Source organism: Scardinius erythrophthalmus (assembly GCF_964197995.2).
Source record: "Scardinius erythrophthalmus genome assembly, chromosome: 9".
In the NCBI taxonomy this organism is placed as follows: Eukaryota; Metazoa; Chordata; class Actinopteri; order Cypriniformes; family Leuciscidae; genus Scardinius; species Scardinius erythrophthalmus.
Window position 1 is genome coordinate 47,910,467 of NC_138229.1, and position 6,015 is coordinate 47,916,481.

The following is a 6,015-nucleotide window of genomic DNA, read 5'->3' on the forward strand; positions in this document are numbered from 1 at the left end:
ATTTTTTTTTTTTTTTATAAAATTAGGGAGGGAGGGAGGGAGGGCGCGACACTGGTTCAGAATGAATTAATTTGTCTGCTATTTCTTTACACAGTAGCTAGGTGTCACTAGTGAGCAACGCTGAATGAAGCTTCGAGTAATGAACCTTTAGCTGAAGCAATGGCCTGCAAGGTCTCAGTGGTTCAGGAAGCCTCATTTTGCCATCACTAGTCAGTGGCACAACTTGCTGGAGTCGCTGGATAGATCTGGCCGTCAGTCAGTTGGATTCAGATTTCTGGAATCGAAATTTCTTTATAAAAAGCCTTTTAAAGGCTACAACTCATTTTCACTGGTGTCATACTAATTACCAGGGTATTCTTAATATATATTATATTATATTATATTATATTTTATTTTGTTGTATTACATTGTTTTGTCTTTTTTTCCCCTTTGTTATATATTCACTTGGACACAGGTGAATAGAAAAAAAATACTTTAATGCAAAAACAGTCAGTTTACACTTAAAGAAGCAGAAGCAATTCTAGATGACGTTGAAAAATACAATGAGTAACATATAAACATATAACATAGTAACATGGACTTTAGATTTGATCAAATGATGTGGAAGCAGAAAGGTTCAAATTATCACATTAGAAAGTATGGCTACAAACGCTACTGTCACATTAGAGCTGGTGAATGTGGAAAAGGCACCTCAGAATTCAGGAAGTGCTTTTACTCAGTGGTTAACGATGACAAAAATTTGGCAACAAATTGCTATTTGATTCATTACATGGGAAATGAGACCGTATATTTGTACCACGAAAGCATGGAAATGCCAAAACGGACAGAGTGTTTATTCCCTCCAAAAAAGAAGTTTTCTCTGACATACTTCTAAATGACCACGGTCAAGCCCCTTCAAACGTCTACAGGACTGTCCTTGCTAAAACATGCAGTGGTAATCTGGAGCACATGCCAGTAAACACCCCACGAAACCTGAAACAAGCCCAGAACACAGTATATGCACAACGAGGCAACCAACGTATGGGGCGCCGTTTGTAAAGCGGCTCACGCTGAAAATAACAGCAACATTTTGTCACATTTAGCTTCAAACAATGTTTAAAAAACTGGTATGAATTTTTGACGGTCACTTTTTAGCACATTTACAACAATATTTGTCAACGTAGAGATATTTTAAATAGTTAAATCTTAATATTAAATGTTACACCTAAATGTTAAATGTTAAATCTAAATGCTAAATCTAAATCTAAATGTTAAATCTAAATCTAAATGTTAAATCTAAATGTTAAATATAAATGTTAAATATAAATATTAAATCTAAATCTAAATATTAAATCTAAATGTTAAATCTAAATGTTAAATCTAAATCTAAATGTTAAATCTAAATGTTAAATCTAAATATTAAATCTAAATCTAAATGTTAAATCTAAATGTTAAATCTAAATCTAAATGTTAAATCTAAATATTAAATCTAAATCTAAATGTTAAATCTAAATGTTAAATCTAAATCTAAATGTTAAATCTAAATCTAAATGTTAAATCTAAATGTTAAATCTAAATCTAAATGTTAAATCTAAATGTTAAATCTAAATCTAAATGTTAAATCTAAATCTAAATGTTAAATCTAAATGTTAAATCTAAATCTAAATGTTAAATCTAAATCTAAATGTTAAATCTAAATCTAAATCTAAATGTTGAATCTAAATCCGATTACCGCCATTTTGAATTTGCATATTTGTTAAATATTTAGTTTCACCTGAAACATTTAGATTTAACATTTAGATTTAGATTTAGATTTATCATTTAGATTTAGATTTAACATTTAGATTTAGATTTAACATTTAGATTTAGATTTAACATTTAGATTTAACATTTAGATTTAACATTTAGATTTAATATTTAGATTTAATATTTAGATTTAACATTAAGATTTAGATTTAACATTTAGATTTAGATTTAATATTTAGATTTAACATTTAGATTTAGATTTAATATTTAGATTTAACATTTAGATTTAGATTTAATATTTAGATTTAACATTTAGATTAAGATTTAGATTTAATATTTAGATTTAACATTAAGATTTAGATTTAGATTTAACATTTAGATTTAGATTTAGATTTAACATTTAGATATTTAGATTTAACATTTAGATTTAGATTTAACATTTAGATTTAACATTTAACATTTAGGTGTAACATTTAATATTTAGGTGTAACATTTAATATTTAGATTTAACTATTTAAAATATCTCTAAGTTGACAAATATTATTGTAAATGTGGTATAAAAAGTGACCGTCAAAAATTCATACCAGTTTTTTAAACATTGTTTGAAGCTAAATGTGACAAAATGTTGCTGTTATTTTCAGTGTGAGCCGCTTTACAAACGGCGCCCCATACTAACGCATCTCACGAGATGAACTGTTTTAGTTTGCATGAATTGGCATACCAACTACCCGGTTTCACGTGACACGTTACCACATTCTTCTTGTGGTAAACCTTCTTGTTTATGCCGGCATGACAGACATGGTTGATTTGGCATGTGCAAACTTAGAGGAATCAGTGAGATTTGAGTCCCCACAAATGCTAAGTTATGGCACAACATTTCAAATGGGGGATTCGTATATGTCTGTGCTGGCTATGAGAAACACTGCACTGGTCAGTGACCCAGTGTATCCAGCTGGCTTCATGTTACATGAATATAAACTCATGCAACACCATGAGAAATGTCTGACTGGGATTTTAGGAAAGCTGGGAATGGACTCCAGAAAATGCCAAAAGACACCAGTGACAGTTGTCAGGGAGAAAGGTGCTTTGAAAAAACCTTTACCAATATAAGTGCAGTGTTCTGCCGTAACCCCATCTTACGAGATGTGGAATACTGGGTTAAGACACATGGGGGAAAGGGTGATGTGGAGGTTGAGCAGCTCATTGAGTTCTCCTGTCCAATGAGTTTGATGCCCGCTATGATGCCTTCGCAAAAGGATGGCCAGAAGGATTCCTCTGCTACTTTGACCATCTAAAGCAGGCCTTTGTGAAAGCATGGCTGTATACTACACACAATTCTGTGCATTTACAGACAAAACTCCAACAAACAATATAAGTGAGAGCTCTCACTGTACTACATTCAGTCATACTCTTTATTTGAATTTCAGAGGGCAAAATGTGGCTTAGGAAATTATGCAATGAAGCAGAACCTCAATGACGGATGTGAAAATGCCCCCTTTTCTTCCTCTGGAAGAAATTATCAAAAGGATCAAGACCAACAGAGGAAATGAGCCATGCAAAGCTGAAGGAGTTACACTTCTGTCTTCTCAGACATCTTTGGCCAAGACAGTCATTGAAATGGGTCTGGTGAGTCTAAATCCATCATGAGAGTGTTTGTCGTGAAACGAAGTTTGAAATACTGCCAATCATAATTCCCTTCGACACTGACATTACTGGCCGTGGTTATCACTGGGTTCTCGCCACTGTAAATTACAGAGAGCGAGAGATCTCAGTGTTCAGTTCAATCCACAGTCTTAAAACTGTGAAGCATGCTGCTCCAAAACTACTGAAAGTAGCAGCTTGCATGTGCACTTCAGCAACAGCAAACGTTCAGGCTCCTGACTAACTTCAGATGTGACACGGGTAGGACTGCGGTGTCTTTGCAGATTACACTGGTGCAGCCGAACAGCAGACACTGGACTCTCTGCTTCACCTCAGCGTGTCAGGGGGACCCACAGCACAGAGAGGACTGTATCCTGAGCATGATCTGCAGACGCTGCTTCCACCTTCAATGCACAGAGTCAGCTGACCGGTTACATGTTGCTTGCACTGATTATCATAAATGCCTCATGTGCTGTTCCTGAGGCAACACACTGAAACAACACACTGAAACACACTGAAATGTGTGTTAGCACTGTGAATGGAAAAGTGCAGGTTTCACTGATCAATACAACTGAGAGTGAAGTGTTGCATATACCCCAGAAAAAAAAAAATAAAAAAAATAAAAAATAAATAAATATAGAAAATACTATAAAATATATATTATAATATTATTCCATATATATATATATATATATATATATATATATATATATATATATATATATATATATATATATAAGGGGCCTAATTATTATGCAAGTTGATTTTCTGATATTTTTTTCCAAGCACCTTTTAAATCTCTTTTTTGGCTCAATTTATCTGCATTTTCATAAACAATTATATATCACTTAAAAATGATTAAATACAAAACGAATAGTAGTTATTAAAACTGATGTGGTTTGGAATTGGTAAAATGTGCTTGGGGAAAAAAATGTGATCAGAAAATCATAAATAATACATTTGCACGCATGTGTATATAGATAGAATAGATAATGTATACCATTTGTGTGTGTGAATATAAATAGGCCTATTGGTGTCCAGACACATTGAGCGTTTTCTATAATGGATATGGGAGGAAAATGCTTAACGTGTAATTAAACGCGTTGCGTTCATATTCTGGGCTCATTGGATTTTTTATATATAGTATGGTTTATTAATATGATGTGTACTGAGTTTGGTCTTTTAATATCACTGTCTTAGTACAGTAAGCCGCGTTTAGCCCTTTAGAATGTCCCTGTAAGAGACATATATACTATGCAGAGAAGACGTAGATGTGCATGCGGTGGATTAAACCGTGTAAGCCTTTATTTCCAGTATATTTTATACCCAGTAAGCATTTGTTTCGGGCTCATGTCTTGCTATAATTTTAAAATAACTTTCCAATGCACTGGCGCTCATCACTGAACACAGCACAGTAAATATGATATTGTAGCTTTTGTGCTATCAGAAACACACGGAGGCAGGACTGCAGAGTCAGAACAACAACAGTTGTGTTTTTTATTAAACTCGTGCGTCAGAAAGACGCACATTAACCCACACCCAAACTCTCGTGAACTCTTCTTAAAGGGGACATGTCCAATATCCATGCGTGTCGCTGATGAGTGAATTATGTCAGCAGGTCAGTGATGTGTGAGCTTGTATCTGCCCCTACTATATATATATATATACATACACACAAAATAAATATGATCTATAACACAATACAACACTCATTATTGTGTTGTGGGTTATTATTACTGTATGACACGAGTAAACCTGCATCAACACACAAAGCACAATCCATACACAACGTAATGCACTGATCAATGTCATTACTACATGTTAATGCCATTTAAACTTGATTTATAGCCTACATTTTATAAATGTATCTTTTTTAAATCAGTCTTCACCTTTTCTGATTGGGTCTGCCTTGATTCTGAAGCATTATTATTGTCATTCACACGTTTATTTGTAGGCTACTATTTTTCGTGTAGAATTTCATTGTTCTTCACTCTTGTCTTTTCAAAATATTTAATAAATAAATCCAGAATACATAAATTCAAACGGAGAGTTTGCGGTTCTCAATCTTTATTGAACACTTCAGTTGGTCAGTTTTGCCACATGATGCTATTAAAATCACAGCTCTTAATACATACGTGCTGGAGACCTTTTACCATATGAATGCATCCAGATGTTATGTAGTAATCGCTGAAGTAATTAAATAAACCCAGTAGCGTTTCTGTCAGCAGACTAACCTTACTGTTGTTAGCAGTTAGCACTGAGGAGCTGAGTAAATCTAGTCTCACTCACACAACAGCAGATTCCACTGGGAGCAAACACAATTCATCTTTTTTAGAGATATATCACTAATTACCTTTGCGTATGTGTGACACTTTGGCAAGCCGTTTTGTCAACAGGAGAATTCGCTGTGTTAGAGACACTGGCCTGTAGAAACAAATCAATAGAAATAATAATAATAATAATAATAATAATAATACATTTTATTTATTTGGCACCTTTCTGGACACTCAATGTCGCCTAAATAATAAGACCATCTCTGGTTTCGCTTCTCTCTGATGACTTACATTTTTAAGACACATCATATTTAGAATGCTGAATTTTATTAACATTATAAGGGCAGGGTATACCTTATCACAGGGCCATACTCAT